At 41.3% G+C, this 18,598-nt stretch overlaps 1 protein-coding gene across 25 annotated transcripts in view; it reads right to left on the bottom strand.

The window, feature by feature from the left end:
- PPP6R3 (protein phosphatase 6 regulatory subunit 3) overlaps positions 1 to 18,580 on the bottom strand; it is a 52,562-nt gene extending 33,982 nt beyond the window's left edge. For 8 of the 25 annotated variants that reach the window (XR_014955997.1, XR_014955998.1, XM_085581664.1 and 5 more), the window contains exons 1-2: positions 16,018 to 16,123; positions 2,494 to 2,664 (exon numbers count right to left, since the gene is read on the bottom strand). The gene's annotated coding sequence lies outside the window, so the exon portion shown is untranslated. Of the gene's footprint in view, positions 1 to 2,493; positions 2,665 to 14,961; positions 15,810 to 16,017; positions 16,124 to 18,426 lie in introns of those variants that run through there. The other 17 variants (XR_014955999.1, XR_014956001.1, XM_085581668.1 and 14 more) reach the window with 6 other exon arrangements.
- Positions 18,581 to 18,598: the final 18 nt, after the last annotated feature.

Below are 18,598 nucleotides of genomic sequence, written 5' to 3'. Positions count from 1 at the left end.
GCAAGCTGGCTGCACTTCTTTCCTCAGAGCAGGATTTCTGGACGCTTCACTCTCTTCTCAGCCACTGCTGGACACAGGGCTGCAGAGTGGGAGGTTACCAAGGGTCTCTGACCTTCCTGCAAAACTTCTGCCACTGTCTCATGCAGGGGAGCCCAGACACAGGATGAAGAGCAGGCTGAAGCTTAGGCACACGAGGGGAGACTGAGGGCAGTCCCTGTGTCCAAGGAGCAGCAGGAACAGGGGAGCGATCCCTGAAAAGGGGACCTCAGCCTACGTAAGCCTCCTTCTCCCACATGAGCACATCTCTCAGGCCACAGCCTCCCAAACTCCCAGGACAGCCATAGTTGGCCACATACTGCAGCCAGAGTGGCCTCCTGATGCCATGACAGGATTCCTTCCAGACACTATAGTCTTTCACAACACATATGCTCCTCTGCTAACTACTATACTTTCAGAGGGTAACTACATCCTCTTTAGAGGAATGCAGGAGATGCCATGTGACAGTCTTTCCCTGACTGTAAGAAAAACATGCCCAAAAACTGGATGAAGACAGTGATCTCCTAACATGTTCTTTAACAAGGTGCCACCTCCTACTGGCAAGTTATTAAAGCAGGGACTTCCATTCCTCTATCAGTCATGAGAAGAAGGAGCCTGCTATGGTGACACAACAGTTAAGAAGTGAAGTGAAATCACACTTACTCTTCTTTATCAATCTCAGCTGCACTCCTATCTAGATAAGAACTAGAAAAACACATCTGTGGATGAGTCAGCAGCATACCCTTGCGGCCAGGAGGGACAATGGTATCTATCCTAGGGTGCATCAGAAGAGTGTGCCCAGCAGGTGGAGGGGATGTGATCCTACCCCTCTAGTCAGCCCTAGGGAGGCCACATCTGGAGTGAAATGCTATGGTCAATCTAATCCCCGCAGTTCAAGCAAGAAAAGGAGCTACTGGAGAGGGATGCAGCAGAGGCCACAATGACGGACTTGAGGTCTGGAGCATCACTTATGAGGAGAGACTGTGAGAGCTGGGCATCTTTAGTCCAGACAAGACTGAGAGGGCATCTCATTCTTGCATACAAATATCTAAGTTGGGTGCTAAGACAATGATGCTGGACTCCTCTCCATGGTGTCCAACAACAGGATAAGGAGCAATGGCCATAAACTAGACGACATGAAATTCCACCTCAACACAAGGAAGAACTTCTGGACACGGAGGGTGGCAGAGCACTGGAACAGGATGCCCAGGGAGGTCTGGAGACAATCAAACCCTACCTGAGTATGCTCCTGTGTCACTTGCTCTAGGTGACTCTGCCTTGGCAGAAGGGTGGACTAGATGATCTCCAGAGGTTCCTTCCAATCCTAATCTGTCATCTTATTATTTTTTATATATTATATATATATACACACACATATCATGTGCATATACACCCCCCAATAATCTATAGCTCTGACATGAAGTATGTACATAAATCCAAACTAGTTCAAGTTTATCCCAAGATACCAATCCCTCAAAATTCAAGAGGTCATAACTGTTCAACAGAAGTACAAAAATCAGTTGAAATGTACAGTCTGCAGTGAATTTACAAGAACTATTTCATACCAAGTAACAACTATAGCCTCATCATTTCCTACATTATCTCAAACCACATGTTACTAAGTGTTAATAAATAAAGATCTTAATGCAATAATTACAAATTAAGACATTAATCTCTCCTGCCCAAGTAGAGAAGATGAATAATTTTCTAGTTGTTTCACATCAACTGCCAATTACAAATTTAAAATATCCACTGGTCACAGAATTCAGTTAGATTTCTTCTTATTCCGAATTCTTCCAATTAGCTTCAAAATGAAAATTAAGATATTATTGCACTATGAAATGCACATGACTCCATAATAATATAAAATGCAAGCTCAACAATGCATAGGTACCCAAGACACCTTTGCACTGAAACATGAAGTTTAGTACCAAAAAATTCAGTTGCAAAAGACAGTACTGTCTCAGTATAATAATCTATAAACCTCACTCATATCTACTGTACGTCAGTTCATGAACACATTTGCTTTAAAACTCTTTCAAAAAGGTTGGGTAGCACATACACTTCCTGGCACAAAAGCAAAATCCTGTAAAACAAACAGAATAGCCACAACTGTGTGTCTGGAACACCCCTGATTGTCACAGTGAACCAAAGCAGGGTGGAGAAAGATGGTGCAAGAGCAGGGTAAGTTAAAAGACAAAAGTTAGCATCAGCCAGCTAGAAAGTAGTCAGAAAGAAGCTGCAAGAAAAGAGAAGGCATGGCCACAAAGCCTGAACTGAAGAAGGAACTGCAGCTTAGAAAGTGATAAATGTGAACTTGTAAAATCAGGTGACTTTAGCGGACATCAGGGACATGAAAAGCTTAAAATTTAAGTGGTTTCTGAATGCTTTAGGATAAGGCTTTATAGATGCAGAAGCTAAATCTACTGCTGTAGGTGAAGTTTAATAGTGTCTTACCTGTTAAAACACAAAAGTTTTTAAAAGTTAAGAAATCAGAACGTTTTGATTCTCTCAGGCTTCTTGCCCATTACAGGGTATCCTGGCAACAGCAAAAAAATCTTTCAATCTACAGTACTAGCAGATTAGCAGGACTGAATTAGCATTGAATTAGATGAAGCAGATTTCTTCCTACAACGACAAAAAAAAATCGTATAATTTAATATTGTTAATAGGTTCTATTCAATAGCTTGACAACTGCATAAACACTAAGGGCTGTTTTGCAACAAATATAACATGTAAACAGAGGAAAGAAACAACTTGCTAGGAAGAAAATTGTCAGTTCAGCAGAACATACACCAAAAATAAAATGAAAAGCAGCCTGTCATCTGAAATACCTATTTACTTTTAAATCAATTTTAACATTTCCTTCCATTTTTGGAAGTCAAAGAAGAAACTTTGTCTCATTGAAATGAAACTGCCTTTATAATCTGTAATTCACTGAACTCTAACACAAATCTAGACTTAAAAAAAAAAACCTATTAGCAAGTTCCCATAAAATAACATCTTCAGATCTGGAAGACCTGAAATACCCATTACTGAGCTTTCTGCAGTAGTTTTTTCCTATCTTCATAATTATTCCTTTATATTAATGTCATTTATCTACAAACCTACACAGAAATAAACTAAAAAGCATTAAGAATGCCTGTTAGGTTGGCACAAGTCTATAAAGAATTCAGTCAGTTTCAATCTGAAAACAGGTCAGCTTCAAAAAAACCAACAGAGATCACATCCAGACTTCCAAAGTAACAAGGTAAATTAAGACAGCATTCAGTCACCATTATGAAAATCTCTTAATTCTGATAGTTTAATATTACTTTGCTTTACACTGGAAGAATTATGAGCTCTATTAAGTATCCTTAACTGACTTCAGACTGACACCTGCCTGTGCTCTAGTCAACACTAAACAGGCAAGAAAAAGCACCCTACAAACTGCTTTTTCTTTCTGATTAGCTGTTTGTAGTAGTTGCAGGAAGAATTCCTGAAATAAAAATTCACCTTCACTTTTCAGCACTTTGAGGGGCTTTTTGATTTTGTTTTTTAACACAGGTTTCAAGAACACAATTCTTTTGGGAACATGGTTAATAGTTTTTATGGAAAATAAAGTACTAGCAACTAAGAAGAGTAGCAAAATTAGTGGCACATTTATTAACTCAGGTCAGTGACTACCCACTATTTGGCATATTCAGCTAAAAACCCCAAACTATCCACCTCAGTAGCTTTTCAAGTATTCTGCCAATTATTAATTGTATTACTTTTACACCTTCCATGTTAAAGATAAGGAGCTGTGTCTTCAAAGCTGGTTTTTGATCTTTGCATGTGATTTAACAGATGGTCTTTGTCAACCTAAAGATCATAGATTCAAATAATACCTTGGGTTGGAAATGACCTTAAAGATAATTTCTCAGGTTGTTTTAGCAACCAACATGCACATGAACTGAAGCTCAGTGTAATACACTGACCATAATTCTCTTAAAGGTCTTTTAAATGCGTTTTTCCACCTGCAGACCTTTAGGTCTCCATGCCTGACAGACCTGCTAATACCCTGTGAGTCAAGCAGAAAAAGTAAACAAATTTTCTGGACTCAGTTCACTTCACTGAAGTGAAGTTTTGCAGGTTATTGTTCCTGCATTTTAAAAGTGTACCTATGTTCCAAAGCAGAGCCTCAAAAAGGGAGAGAACATTTCTTCAATTATGTCTTGTGGAAACAAAGTAAGCCTGCTTAGCTTAATACACTTTCAGAAGAGTTTACACATTCTTAAAATCCACAGATTTCAATTGCTACTGGAACTATCCAAATGAAAACCACTCTTATTACTCCCCTTACAAGGATGTCTTTGTTATTTCTCTACTCTGCTTTCTGTTTGAAGACTTCAGTGTCTAAATACCATTGTCTAGCACCAGAACAGTTGGCTTCTGAATTCAACGCAGCAGGATTACAGAGTAAATTAGAGACACCGGTGTAGTCAAAATTAGCAAGATACTTGGAGTGCATGTATTACAGCATGCTCTGTGAAGAGTGTACCACCAGAATGCTGCTCTGGTCAATCAGGACTTTTTCAGTCCACCTCAAAATCTGCAAGAGTTTAGAGGTTGGTCTAAAGACTGACTTACACTTAGTGATACGTATGGTTTATTAACTCAGACTGCTCCTCTCTGCAGGACAGATTAGGTACTGCATTATGAAAAAAGGGACACCCCCACCCCCCCCCAAAAAAAAAAAAAAACCTCACAGGCGGTCTTTCCAAAAAACAATGTAAAAAAAAAGGCATCACCTGACTGGATGAGGTTCAAGTATATTTAAATCTGTCTTTCCTACATCCAGGGATGCCTTGCATTCAGCAATCATTCAGCCAAGTTAATAGAGCCCTGTCATGAAGTATCCAATGATGGAAGGTTAAAACCTTAGACCTGAAGGTAACATGCAGGATGGTAGTATTGTCATGTGTACAGATGGATTATATTCAAACACAGAACAATGAAGAGTCATCATAACCAGGACCACATCCATGTTCATGTTTATATAATATACCCAGAAAATAAAGCAAGGCACAACTACCCAGGGTAGGATCCATCTTCACATGAAACAAACTATCACAGCAAAGTCTGTTTTAAGTATTACCTAAAAAACTTTAATCATACATTTTTAGATAAGAGAAGTAACCACTATGTGACCAGTTGCCATAAAAAGGACTAAACTAATTTTATTAATGCTGCATGAACTGTTTCTAAAACCATTCCCATGCATCTCTATTGGCCCGAACACTGAAACCAAACAAGTGTCTCTACCCATGCAACATTTGTGCATCTTGGTAAAAAAGTCCAAGAACTGCAAGCTCCTGAATAGTGCTGCTCTTACTGTAATTCTCTGCATGTAACTTATATAACTTCATATATCTGAAATAAAACTGTTACATAAGCTTGACAAAACCACTAGCAGAACACCAGCATCTCTTCTCTAACATAAGGACCTGGACTTCAATTAATAAAGGGAGCACAGGACATGGGATGGTTTAGTTCTGTCACTTCTCTAGGCCAGAAAAAGTCCAAGAATTCTAATGCAACACACATGAAAAACAGCTGAAGCACAAAATAGTAGAATCTTTTCCTTTCTTCCAGCAGCTTACTGGCCAAGAAAGATTCCCCCAGTGAAATTACAGGCTAGCAACACAAAACTGTTTAATGTAACATTCAGGCAGAGCACTATGAAATTGTAATTTAAGATTCAGCATTGTTCCCTACCACAATTCTCCAAATGCCAGTTGAGAAAAAACAAAGTAATGAAAAAAAAAAAAATAAAAAAAAAATCAAAGGACCACTCCTGGTTAGAATACTCGTGTTTTACCACATGATCAGGAACATCTCTTCCCAAAAACTTTTAAGTAACCCCTTTGACAAAAGGTTCTCAAAGAAACTTGACTTGAAAGTGTTGTCCACAACCATCAACTTCATAGTGGTGAGAGCAGAAGGGCTAAGATATTGGTACATCTGAACTAGTCTAGAATTCTCATTTGTAAACTAAATAAGTTTATAGAAAAATCTTCATGATAACCAAGGCAAATTTTAAACACAAAGAAGCATCTCACTCAGGTCAGGACTTAAACTTTGAATGCTTTGGCTATCAGTTCCGAACACCTTGCTTAGAGGATACATGTGTACTTTGAAATGTCACCATCCACACTCAGAATGAGGATAAGGACTGAAATTCCTCATAGTCTCTCACAGGAGTGCTTCAGGATGCTAAATTAGCTTATGCAAAGCAGCTTTGTTCTACCCCTTGCTGTGCAGTCACCCTCTGTTGGCTCCCCAACAGTGATGAAACCTCTGCCAAGGCATTTCCAAATGAAAAAAGTTACTCCAAAAGTGGCAAATGCAGAAGGAAGAGGGGAAGAGTTTTTCTGTCCACGGGATGGAACAACAGAAAGGGTCTATCAATCACCAGGGCCAGTGCAGCCAAGGAAGAGGGACCACACCATTAGGGACAGTGCAATCAGGATCTGACTCTTCCATCTTTGCCCTAAATTATATCACTACAAGCCTGCTCAGATGACAGAGTAAAAGCTCTCCTGAATCCAATACATAAGATGGGTGATGTTGAATTTGAACAACTCAGTATCAGTTCTACTGTTGTCTCAACCAGCTGATAATTTGCAAGTGTAAACGAGTCCTGAATTCCCATACTGCTACTCTGGAAATGCAAAAAACTCCAGTAACACTGACTCACTGCTTTAGCAGTAAACTTAACGTTTTTGTTGGAACATTTTAGAAACAACTACTATAACCTAAAGACAGCCTTTAAGTTGAAAGGCGTGAATTTTACCAGAGGTTTCTTTTATAAGCATGTGTGTTATTCTGTTCACTGTATTAGTTCAAAGACAGCATGAGTTTGGATTTTTTTTCTCAAGTTAATCCTCCTATTCCCCTTGTGGATTAGGCCTTGAAAGTTGGACATAAATCAGGTTTTGAGGCACATAAAAAAATACATGGAGGTAAAAGAAAGCTACTTCAGCAACTTCTAACCAGGACACCAGTGCTCCTCCTGTATAGACAGTGCATTCACATCTATTATTTGCTTTATTTTTTAATGCAAAATCCCAGTCTTGTTAAAAAGAATAATTAAAGACCATTTGCAGTTCAGAAATGGAAGTCAGCAGCTTCCAGGAGCACATCAGTGTTTTTGTCTCCTGAAGCTCCAGTCATTTACAGCTGCTGCCAGAACTGCAGTGGACTCTCACGTGAAGACAGCAACTTCAAAACTAAATCCAAAGCAATTTGTAACCTCTTGCTTAACTCTTCACTTTCATTCACGGTTTCTGGGACCTGCTGTTCAGGTAACCTGAATTTTCACTCCAAGTTACGTGAACTGCACTAGTTAAAGGCTATGGGCAAGAGTATCTACCTGCTTTTCCTTATGCTAAGCTCTACAAAGCCATTAAAATAAATTTTGATGGCTGCAAGTTCTTAAGTTCTTTTAATTAGGATATCAAGAAATGTAACCATATCGTGAAAAACTGACAGAACTATTCAACCCACCCTAAATGCACTCACAAGCTAAATATTCCCTTAATGACAGTATCATAAACATGTTTTGCTTTGGGGAATTAAAGTTAGAATCCCTAACACTCTTCAAAGAGTGTTCAAATCCAACATCATGAAGAGAAAGTTTAAGTTATTTCTTCCTTTAATATTCAATTTAACCAGGTTAAAACATCTTTTATTTTGATTTGCTCATGGGCAAAGACCACTAAAAATTGACTTGATTTACCAAAGAGCTTAAGCCCCTTCTATATTTTTTCCTACAATACCAGCATTTTCAAGTTTAACAATACAATCCCTAAGATAAAAGCAGAAAAGTTCTTCCAATGCCAAGCAAGAGAAAAAAAAAAACCACAGAAGCAGCATCTAAATACAAGGGGAGTGATGCTGCTTTAGCATATCCACTTCTCTAGATTTTGGCTTCAGTATTTAGCAAAATTTAGTGCCATCTGGAATCTTACAGCTTTATTTGACCCTTTAACCAAACAAAAAACACTACTTTCCTTCACAGTTTTCAGGGAAAACAGTGTACACAACAGTTTGCCCACCTCTACAGATATCCTGAGAATGAAGGTAAGTACTTAATAAAGATAAATATTCTAATACATATGAAATGTCGATTAAATACTGGATGCTGAACAGTCAGATTAATTTAGCACTCAAAGATTAAGACAGCTGGTGACTCAATATCCTCCTTCTGTAATACAGAGTGCTACAAAGACAATTGTCCAGTAACTGCTGGTATTTAAACAACAAGCTTCAAAAAAGCATGACCAGCTTGACTTTTCCAAGACTCATCTTAGAAAATTAAGAAAATAATGCTTTTAAATGGGAAGATTTCACCAATTCTCATCTACATAAGGTTAATGAATTACCATCATTTTTATTTAGGTACATGCAAAAATACATTTCAGAAAATAAATTAGAAACCCGGCAAAATCATGAAACTTCAGTGCAAAAAGCCTTCCCAGAGAAGCCTGAAGTGGCTATTAAGCTAATGCAATCTTTTTTTTCTCATTCCCCACTCGCACAGGCAATTTATATTTTGGAGACTCCAGTAACTGAGTTTTGCCATGCTGTCCTTTTACAAACCACACACACAAAGCAATCACACACTTTTTTAGGCACAGATGCCTCTGGTGTCTAAACAGAACAGAAGGAATGCCTTCCCCATGGAACTCTTCTATTAACCCTTCTATTTGGACAACAGTACAAAAATCAGGACTGCCTAACAGAATAAGACACCACCTTCCAAGTGCAAGTTTAAAGAAAAAAAAGCTGAAGTTTCATTTAAAAAAATGCCAAATCTACTATCTTCTCTGTGACCTTCAAAATAATCTTTTCAAAATTCTTCAATACTTCAATGCTTCTTGAATTAAGACTCAAACAAATCAGAGGAGCAGATTTGTTTGAGCACCTTTCAGAATTCTATCACAGTTTCAACTGGCAACTGTGGGGCAAGTCTGTCTCAAAGATTTAGCAGCAGCTCTTAGTAATACTGCTTCCAAAAGGTGATTAGTCTAAAGTTTTACACTGAAGTGATCATCAGCTGTGCAATACCGTAAGGACACTAGTATACTCTAATAGAGTTTAAAAAACCCATTCAAGCAATATGCCACAGTTAAGGGACACATATCCTTCTGAAATTACCCTTCCTTCAACTGGCTTTTCACACTTTCATTTTCTTTGTGCCCTTTCAAGAGAGGGCACACAGTAACTCAGAGTACTTTAAGCATCCATTCCTTCCTACCAATTCTTTCTCTCAACTACCAATCTATCTGCCAACAGTTTTCTCCCTCTGCAAGAGCCTCAACTCTCACCAAGTGTTACTTTACTAAGAATTACTGAACACACTGTTATAACTAATCCCAATGCAAGACTGAAAACAGCACTGATAGGTTAGTTACACAAAACTACAGCGATACATCTGCCCTACGCCTACTCAAGGGATTTAAAGCATAAAGTTTCAAAGAAACCAAGCGACTTAAAATGCAAGCTCAGAATTTAAAATGGCATTTACTACAGCATTACATGATAAAGCCCTAAAGAGAAATACCCTGCTGAGCCAAAGACTTGAAAATCAATTTACTTAAGATCTAAACTTAAGTCTTCTATTCTTTTCAGTAACATTTAGGGTCCCACACAGACTTTTGTCAAGACAGTCTTATTACAATTCCAAAAAGTCAAGTCACTGCAATGCCCAGTGGCACAGAAATTAACTTGGTTTTAAATGCCTTGAAGTCTATAACAAGACTTCTTAGGTGGTTTTACTCAATGCTCGCTACTTACAATAATTTTTTTTTTTAATTACATTTGGATAACCTATAAACCCTTCTTATGAGGATGCGATCAGCACCACATTACAAATTTTTATTTGCTCTATAAATAATTTAATTCCTGTCTACACAGGGCTACAACTTCAACATGGGAGGAAAAAAAAAGCCAACCCCACTGCATTCTAATCTCCAGCCTTACAGCTAGGATTACAAACTAAACTTCACAATTCCCAAATCCAGAAGACGGGAAGACTGGACCAGTGCATTTCAAAAGGTAAAAAATCTTGTATAAGTATTAATATCATTGTTTTCGCTTTCTGTTATGCCCTAAAAGGCATCCAGTTTCCCACTGTGAAAAACATCTGCAGGTGTTTCCTATAAAAAATATAAATAAGTAAACACATAAACCCTATGGGTTTTCCTTTGAATCTTTTTTCCACAGACACTCTCATACATAAAAGATTCAGAATTATTCTTGTCTGCCTTGAATATCTATCTCTCCTATTCCAATCTGGGCAACTAAATTCCCTAGTCAGTAACCAAGGCATTAGGGATTAATTTATACTTTTAACTTACATTTTTGCAAATTATAAATTTGCATTTTTGAAGCAGAGCATCAAAGCCAAGTGTAGCTGGTACTCAGTTCAGGTATGTTGGTTTTTGTTCCCAAAATAAGTATTCAAGTAATAATAATATTCAAGTACAGCAGGAGGGCATACTGGATAAGGCAGACTCAGGAAAAAAAAAGTATGTGCCTATCTATGACTGAAATCGTATTAAGACAACTGTATCTGGCACAACTACTGAGTAACTAAAGTAATCAAGCACTAAAGCAATGGGTTGAGAAGTTGTAAGTTCAGTCTTCAATCACATATTACTTGTATCAGAAAAAATTATTAACTTTAATATTGTGACTCTAGAAGACAGCATTAGCCCTTAGAGCATAATCAAGCAGCCTGAAAAGACACATTTCATTTTTTATGATGATCATTTTGAAATGCAGATCTCTCACTAATGTTACCTTTACCAAATCCTTTATCAAACAGATTTCACCAAATACAGTGTTTGGTGAACAATTTTTTTGCTATTTAGATGTGGATTAGAACTGTAACAAAGAGCCCATCATCAACATCAAATACACACAGAGAAGGATCCTTTGATGAATGTTTGCTGGACACAGCCAAAAGGAAGAACTGATACTTCACAGCCAGCTCACTGTACCTTCTACAGCTGTCCCTCACAGACAGCAAAAGACTCCTACATGTCATCACTCCTCAGAGCTGCCATGAGCAGTGACAAACTCCCCCTTTGTGAGAGCCAGAAAGAACAGAGAAAGACAAACATGGCCGACGGGAACAAGACCCCTGAGCTGCTGCAACTTCCAGGTGCACTTCCATCTAGACTGTTCTGCACTGACATGACACAGACCTTGAGCTCCTAGAAAAAGGAGATGCTTACATCAGTAGGAACCCTCCTCATTTAAAAAATGGGTCTCTTCCTGCCACCACTGCAGTTTTGTTTTAGCTGTCTCTAAACTTGCCATCCTTTTCTAAAAAGTTTGGTGACAACAGCTAAAGTTGTCAAAAGTGACCTACTACTTTTTGTTTTCTAGAAGACTTAGCTTTCAGTTACATGGACATCCAGCAAGTTCATCAAGACAGTAGCAGAAAAAATAACATTAATTCAAATTCTGCAGTTCAAACAAGACCTAAAGTTCACAGCTGAACTCTTAAGATTGGTAACTGGTTCAAGTAGCCAGTACATGGTAAGCAAGAGAAGAATATGGAGAGCCCTATTTCTCCACATCACAGAATGAATGAGCTTTGTCACCAATTCCTAACCTGATTTTTTGCTTTAATGAAACTTAGAGCAATTGAAAAAACACACACACACACACACACAAAACCCCTTTATTTTCCCCTGCACTAAGTAGATTGGAAACACAAAACTTGATTTCCATTATACTTACAAAAAAAGCAAAATAGCATTGTATTTTCACAATTTCTATGAGGATCACTAATTGTTAGACACTCTGCTACAAAGGTGCAGAAATCCACCCTGTGGAGGCAGTGGCTTACACCCCTTTCACAATGCAAACAAAAGTGAAATAATATCAACTTGTAGCAAGGTAAGCCTTGAGAGTATCTGCTACTCCCTTTTTTCTGCTCTAACAAAGGCTCAAAACAGTTACAATACAATGGAAAATGCAATCACACCTGCACTAGCATTGCCTACAGCCACTGCATAAAGCATTACTTGAAAGTTTTAATCTATCCATTAGGTTACTCCCACAGGAGAGAAATGTGCAACACAACTGAGGATTAGTCTGGGGCTTTGCTCTTCTAAAGGAGCATCCTGTACATTTACAGAAAAGTTTAGGAAATAATGGCATTCACTTCAAAAACCCACAGCAGAAGTTAAATTTGTACAACAAAATCTTGTTTTATATACTGGCATCCAGTTAGAAATCCTGCCAATGGTCACTCAAGAAGGGAACTCACCCATTGTGTAACCTGCAATTCACTTCTGTAATTAACAATCAGAATGCTTTTAGTACTGAAACAGCTATTCTAGAACATATTTAATTAATTCAGAAACTACTTTTTACTAAAAAATTTGATGTTTTCATCCTCCATCCCAACTGTGCTTTATTACCAAACTGGAAATCACATGGCCATCTCTCAAGCCTCACCTAGGACAGGCCTGGGCAGCCTAAAAGGGCTTTAGAGCTTTCTTCATGTTTAAAAGCATCTTTTGGCACAGGTGACAAGAGACAGCCTATGGTGTTCCTGTGCTCATTTTCAAGAAGGGCCAGTGGACACAGGGGCACCTCCTCAGAGATACACAACTTAAACTGCAAAAATGCTTGGAACCATCTCATTCAAAATGAAATTGGATAAAGTTTTAAGAACCTTTCAAGGAAACTAATCCATCCTCAAATCTCACCACAGGGCAGTTTCTGCTTGTGCATATATAGAATTTTTATTCTCCTTTTTTACACTCCTTCCCTTAATTAATCAAATCCCCACCTTGCATTTCCCAGGCACTCTTCTGTGCCATTGTGCCTACAGGCCTAACAACATAAATCTCCCGTCCAGTGGAGTGTTACAGCTTCACTGGTCCATAAGATTGTATGCTAATGTGTTTCTGCTATTCTTTTCCACAACTGGTATGCAACATATCCCACAGATTTGACACTGAACGTTTCAAGTTTAAGAGGAAGAGATACATGGATTTAACAGAATTAAGGGATGACTGTATGAACTAACAGCAAGAAGAAAAAAAAGTCAAAGTGTTAGGCAGGAACTTTTTCACCTATTCCAAATCACACATACCATTTCAAACATGTTTCTTGGCATGTTATATATGCTATTGAATAATCAAGGGTCACGAAAAGCCTTGTATTTCATACCAACAATTTTTTGCCAATATTATGTGAAGAGCTATTCCATAAACAGGCAAGCTTAAACCACGTGTCCTCCCAATCTTTTCAAGTCAGTCTATTCCACTTCCTGAGAAGGTCCCAAACTAGCTATAAAGCTACATATAATATCCAAGAGTAGAAAAATATTTTACTTCAGTTGCTTAGTAGCATATGGTTTCTAAAACAGATGCTGGCACCCTGACACGCTACAGAAACAATTAAACATGCTATGCAGAGCTTTCAGCATGATGTTCATGTTCTCTGTGCGTCTTCTCCTTGACCCTTCCGGCTTGCTTCCCACCCCAAAAATATCAGGATCACTCGTTTCTCAAGTTCTTTGCCCTCTTCCTACAACTTACCAAAATAAGAAGACACAAGCAAGACGCTATTTCTCATTTACCCATACGTGTTCTATTACTGTGAAAAGCTTTGCCAAAAACAATGGCTCTACATCTTGCTCTTAGGACAACCCAACATCTGGTCTTCTAGAATCTGGGTGTGAGATAGTAACCTGAGATAACACAGTATTCCTAAACCTGGAATATGCGATAGTGGAGTACACAGCAAGTTTAACAACCACAGGCAAAGGTGCTACTACAGAAGACTAATCTAGAGGGCACACAGTGTGCTGAAGCCATCCTACCTTACCACAGAAAGTGATCACTATGCTCACACCAGCACCTCTTCTGCCCAAGCACAAAAGCCATGGCTTCCACCATAGTTCTAAAAGCCATAAATTAACTCAGTTATCCAAGAAAAGGGAATACAAAAGTGAAGACAAAGATGTACTATGTTGAAACACTGCTCTTTGCAACCATATTGCAATAAGCCATCCTTTACCTTCCACCTTTAACTGTGCATTTAAATACATACTTCAAGGCTTTTTAAACACTTGAACAAAACAGGACATTAATGGATAGGAAGAAGAGGGGACCAGACAGTTCTTCAATACATTTCTCCCTTCAGACTGGTTGGTTTTGAGCCAGCTCTTTAGCATTTCATAGTACATGCATGTCAAGCTCAAGCTGGGTAAATAAGCAAAGATTTTGAACCATAACAACAGAGTTCACTCTCTAAACATCTGTAAATACTAAAGCTACATACACAAATTTCTGTTCCCATACTGCTAAACTCAGGCTCCCTCTACTAATTCACTTGAATTTCACTCTTGGAACACAATCTGATTATCTGAGTGGTACACAGGCTATAGCATCACCTCCTTTAAGTGTAAGACAGAAACATTCCAAAGGAAAAAGTCACTTTTGTTCACTTCAGCAACTCAGCAGAACTGAGCAGTTTGCAGGCAGTATTGTGAAGAGACATAAACTACTCAGTGTCTTTAATTCCATAAGGGAATAACAGCTACTTGAATCGTATTTTTAAGAAATCCAAAGCTGTGATGCTTACAGCAGTTTACATACAAATCTAGCTGGCTTGTAAAGAAACTGTAATGCACTACCCTAGTTAAAGGCATTCCTGTTAAACAGGTTGCTTTTCTGGAATTTCTAAACTACACCTTTCAATTCAATGTTTTCCTTGGTCTTAAGAAGAATCCCTTATGTTCAAATAAGATCATAGATGGACAAAACAAGTAATTTAAGTGAACCTAAACAAGTACTTAAAAATATAAACTATCACGAAAAACATGTAAACTGGATATCACTTTTGCATGGCATCTCATTAACAACTTACATATTGAAAGGTAATTTTGCAGTGTTATTTTCTACTTGTATAATGATGAAACTCTTGCAAGCTTCAGTTACTCCATGTCTTGCTAGTGAAAACATAAATAACACGGAGATAAATAATCAGAGTCTTATTTGAAATGTTTGTTGCACTGGAAATAGACCATTCGGTTCAAATAACTTCAGCAATCTTTCTGGAACACTGAAACAGAGACTTCCAATCTTTCAGCATCCCAGAAAAAAAAAAAACAAAAACCCACACAGGTATTTGTGCATATCCAAAAAACATACTGCACTGTTAAGAGTACACTTACTCACTGCACTGAAGGACATTCAAAACCTAATACCACCACCAGTAAGTAACATAATCTTTCATTTTTAAGTTGTCAACATCTCAAAGGATTCCTTTCAAAAGCTATCCACCTACTCCTAAGTTTTCTCCACTTAGAACACTTTTTTAAAATAGCAACACACCCATTCAAAGTACCCCACTGACTTAAAACAACATTTGTGCTGACAGAAACGATCTTTAGCCTCAATTGCACTTATGTCATACAAGATAGTCTCGTATGACACTAAATAGAAAACACTAATTCCCTCTTACACTTTGGCAAGTTCGTAGCAACCAACAAAAAACAAAACCAGAAAAACTGGCAGGTTCTAAGTGAGATTTTGCCAAACGCATTTAACAGCGGTTAAAGCTTACCCAAACACTACTACGCTCTTAAAGCACTACAGTTCCAAGAAGCCGCCTCGTTAAAGCCCCAGAGCCGCCCATCCGTCCCACCAGAGGAGCGCCAGGAGCGCGGCAGCCCGGGGCAGCCGGCACGGAGCGCTCCGCCTGCGGCCCGGCCTCCGCGCCGCGCTCCGGGCCCGCGCGGCGGCTGCGGGAGGCCGCGCACGCCCGGCCCCGGCGGCCCGGCCCGGTGCCGCCCGAGCAGCGCCCGGAGCCCCGCACGGCCGTCAGCGGGCGCCAGGCCCGCGCCGCCGCGGAGGAGCCGCCGCCGGAGCGCTGCTCCCCTGGAAGCGGCGGGGCGGAGTCACGGCGCCGGCCCGGCCGTACCTCGGCAGCGCGTCCCCCGCCACAGGCCCCGGTGCCTCCGCTCAGGCGGGAAAACCTCCGCTCGCCACCATCACCGACGCTCCAAGATGGCGGACATGGCAGCTCCGGCGAGCCCTCCTCTACCTCCGCCCACCTGCCAATCACCTCGCCCCGGAACCGCCCTTCTCCTCGGAGCGCCCCTTTCTATTGGGCGCTGTGCGTACCTCGGCCTCTCATTGGCCGCCAGGCCAACGTCAGTCACCCGTTACGCGGCTGCGACAGGGTGGGACGCGGGTGGCGGCGGGCTCTCGGCTTCCCATTGGCCAATCAGCGCACGGGGCGGGTACACGCCGATTCCCACCTTCCCAGCCTAGCAACAAAGTAACGTCACGCTGACAGGCGTCTCTCTCGGCCAATAGAAAAAGCAGATTCCTTTTAAAAATAAACCCGTCCCGTCCAATCCGGAGCCGAGGCGCTCGGAGGCCGCGGCGGGGGCGGGGCGGGAGCCAGCGGGGGCGTCCGTCCCGCAGCTTCACCCGCCGCGCCTCGCCATTGGCCAGCGCTCCGGGCCACGCCCCCGGGGCGCGCGCGGGCGCCAAACTGCCTGACAACAGGGCGGCGGCGCGCGGGGGGGCCGGGCCGGGGCGGCCGGCTGCGGTGCGGCGGCGCTGCCGCCTCCTGCGCCTGCGGGGCTTGCCTTTTCCTGAGCCCGCCGCCCCGCAGGGGCCCCTGAGACCTCTAACGCCGCCTAACAGCCGGCACAGTGTGTTCTATAAAACTATAGGATCGTTAAGGTTAGAAATGACCCGCCTTTAAGGTGATCGAGTCCAGGCGTCAACCAGCAACACCGCCTTGCTTATCACTGGACCATGTCCCCGAGTTCCACCTGCCTTTTGAACGCTTTCAGGGATGTTGATTGCACCACTCCTTGGGAAGCCTGTTCTTAATGCATGACAATTTCTGCAGTGAAGACATTTTTCCTAATACCCAAACTAAACCTCCTCTGGCGCAGCTTCAGCCCATTTCCTCTTTCCCGCTTGTTGGCTGGGAGGAGGCGCCAACCCCCACCTGGCTACAGCCTCCTTCCAGGCACTTGTAGATAAAGTCTCCCTTGACCTCCTTTCCCCCAGCTGTCTCAGCTGCTCCTCACAGGACTTGTGCTCCAGACCCTTCTCTATTGCCCTTCTCTGGACTCACTCCAGCACCTCAGTGTCCTTCCTGTAGTGAGGGGTCCAAACCGGACACGGCACTCTAGCTGTGGCCTCACCAGTGCAGGGGGACAATCGCTGCCCTGGTCCCATGGCCACACTATTCCCAATACGAAGCGCTCTGGAACGAACGTGTGTGAGATGCAGGGCGGGTGCTGTGCCCCAGCCTTGGCAAACCTCCCTGTCTGCCACCCGGAGCCACCGGTGCGGCTGCTGCGCTGCAGCCCTGCTTGGCCGAGCACGGCGGGCAAGGGGCTCTGCTGGAAAGCTCAGGTGACACACACCTGCACAGGACACAAGTGACACACAAGTGGCACAGGACACCCATGGCGCGTGTTGAGCGCCCTGTGTCCTAAAGGCATGAACAAATTCTGATCAGCCAGGATGCTTTTGGCCTTCCCTCACAAAGCCTCCCGAATCACCTCTGCCCGAAAAGGTGGTGACTCCTCTGTCTCGAGCCCCTTGGCCCCTCGGGGCAGCCTCCCTGGTTTCAGAATGTCACTGTCAGGATGACATCCATGTCCCTGTTGGACACTGCCCAGCCAGGTTATCATCAGGTACCTGCCTTGCCTGGTGTCCACAGGCTTTGTCTGGTTTTGTGGGCGTTTGCCTGGCTTCAATGGGATTTTGTCAGGTTTCAATGTGGTTTTGACTGGTTTCTTGTAAAGAGGGCATGGGCTAGTTAAGGCAAGGACTCATTATTTTATTCAGTTACACTGAAGAAAGAAACAACAGAGCTGAAATGATAGCGTAGCATTAGGGTAGTCCTTGCAGGCCTCTCATGTAGAGGACATGAAAACTGAAGGGTAGCACTGTGTGTATTTCATGTGCCAAAGAGAGGGGCAAACAATATATTTCTTGAACTTTATTATGAATCAGTAGTCTAGGATAAAGCAACTCCACTGTGAATAATGTATCTTCACGTTTCACACGCTCATCTAATAAAGTTAAGCTCAGTACAGCTGTACTTACGTCCTACTGAAAAACAATCAGCAGGTCTACTCCCATTAAGATAAAGCTAATGATAGAGACAAGAGACAAATATTGAGGGGGCTGCTGCAGAAAGCAGCACCTTTTTCAGTGATCCAAGCTAGAAATGGGCTCAGACCTTGGTCTACAAGAATAAGGTGCTAATGCGAGCATGCCTCTACATAAAACACCTTAGAGTTTGGACAAAGGGAGAGTGTAATAGCAGTGTAAACTATGTACAGCCTTTGCTTACCTTTCTCTGTGTGTCCTTTTCAGATGAGAGGGACTCCACATCTTCTCCTTCACAAATCTGTTCAAGAATTTCACAGAATACAGGCTGCTTGGGGTTTCTCTAAATACAGAAAGATAGGTTAAGAGACTTGCTTCTAAGGAAAAGGTAGCTACCGGATTTACAATAGCTGCAA

Source organism: Lonchura striata, chromosome 5, assembly GCF_050655825.1.
Source record: "Lonchura striata isolate lonStrDom1 chromosome 5, ASM5065582v1, whole genome shotgun sequence".
Taxonomy (NCBI): Eukaryota; Metazoa; Chordata; class Aves; order Passeriformes; family Estrildidae; genus Lonchura; species Lonchura striata.
Note: the sequence above shows the minus strand (reverse complement) of the source record. Positions and strands in the feature narration are given on the sequence as shown.